This window comes from Wasmannia auropunctata, unplaced genomic scaffold (assembly GCF_000956235.1).
Source record: "Wasmannia auropunctata unplaced genomic scaffold, wasmannia.A_1.0 LD336106.1, whole genome shotgun sequence".
Classification (NCBI taxonomy): domain Eukaryota; kingdom Metazoa; phylum Arthropoda; class Insecta; order Hymenoptera; family Formicidae; genus Wasmannia; species Wasmannia auropunctata.
In genome coordinates, this window is record NW_012026784.1 from 2481721 (window position 1) to 2483567 (window position 1847).

General features: G+C 32.5%; 1 protein-coding gene across 1 annotated transcript in view; it reads left to right on the forward strand.

Moving 5' to 3' along the window:
* The window catches only part of LOC105452344 (carbonic anhydrase 2-like), a 16302-nt gene that overhangs the window by 4536 nt on the left and 9919 nt on the right, over window positions 1–1847 (forward strand). The gene's annotated exons all lie outside the window — the stretch shown is intronic.

Genomic DNA, 1847 nt, shown 5'->3' on the forward strand with positions numbered 1-1847 from the left:
TCCGAACTTAGGTTTTTCGTCGCAGGTAAATTGTGTACTGTGAGATACCTTATCTGTTTTTGGTAATAAGGATCTCTCACGTTCGGTTCTATACTATTTGCTAAAAGCGAATTCTTCCCAAGGAAACCGACAACGGGCAATTTCGTTGGGTCGAGGTATTTTGTTGATTGATAGCCGTTACTATATTTAAGAATTTACTTTATCGCGTGTTTACGAAACGAAGAAATCGTGGAGTCCACCGGACGTAGCATAGTAATAATAATCTTAATTATATGTATAGTCCTACCAAATATGAAAAAATTTTACTACAGATTATAATAATTTTAAATATTAATATAGTAAGATATCAAGATATATGCAAGACAAATAAAATAAATATTTTTATGTAGTAAATGCAACTGCAATTATAGTAAGTGTAACTATTTTCTTAACATTTGCTTACTATTTATATTTTAATAATAACTACAAAATAAGTAAACGAAAAAATAATAATATTAATCATAATATATAATCATAATTCATTGTTAAAGTAACTATAATTTGCACAATTAAATTGATTATAATATTATTAATTGGCCCCGAAATTCACTATAAATTATAGTTAAATTATGGTTAATCCAACTATACTTTTCTCTCGGTGTTGATGAATCGTAATCTATACGAGCGTTCATCTTTTTCAAAACTAAATACATTTCAGTCTATTGTTAGAATGGTCATTGCGTTAGCCTCTTTTTTGCAATTAATTAAATTCGATTCCCTTATTTTTTTTACACATGTTATTATTCTTATTTTTATATATTTGAGCAAGCAGGTGATACTTCTAGGATACAAAATTTTTTATCCCAATTCTTTGTCCGGTAGCGATTATTATCAACTCCATAAAATTTTCGCTATAAAAGCTATGTTCACCTATGTTTCCGTTTTTCGAAATTTCACATTATCGTTATCTCGAACCGACATATCCCTTGCACATGTGTCTCACGTAATCATACGCAACAATAAGGATTTTGCGTAATGGAAGCTAGGGCGCTGAGGATGTTCATCATTCTCAAGATAATCGCTTTAAATCAGCCAAGGATTTCCAGACGGTGTCACATCGCGTCGGCGGTCCTCGCATGACTATTTGTACCAAAAAAAACGAAAGTAATATTCTTGAGTAAAAGCTTGTAGCATGTGTCGAACAGATGTCGAGAAGAACCTTAAAGCGACCAGGTGACGACTCACCCACCGAATAAGTGCCGGCAGGAAAGAATCGCGAGTACACTCGTTAACAAATAACCATAAAGCGTCCTGGCGCATAATATAACCACGCGGAAACGGTTGTTTTTCGGGAGACAGCTAGAGGTCGGGATCCTCAAGAAAATTTTCCCAAGGCCGTGCATTCCGTCAAATATTGCAATTTTCAATATGGCGAACATGTCTCTCAGATTTAACAGTTTAGAGTAGTAGGAATGCATTAAACTTAAAATCGTTACAAAGTATCTTAAAGTATCTCTTAAAATGCCAAAATTGTTTACTCTTTGATTTAGCACAGTGCCGCATTAAGTTCAGCGACTTAAAACTTCAAACATAAAAATTTTATTTCTGTCCGGATACTTTTCGGGGGTAGTGTATGTATAAACAAAATACAGAGTCGCAATAATAAATAAACATGTAAGACATCTAGAATTGATTAGGACGGAAAAACATTCTCTTTTGATTGTTGACATAAAATTATTATTTAAATTTTTCGAGGATACGCGAAGGATTGCAAATAATTTGAAGATTGAAATAAATTAAAGTTTACGCTCCGCAATAACTGCGTGGAACTATTATTTGCCTGAACTGAATTAAATTTTATATTTTTT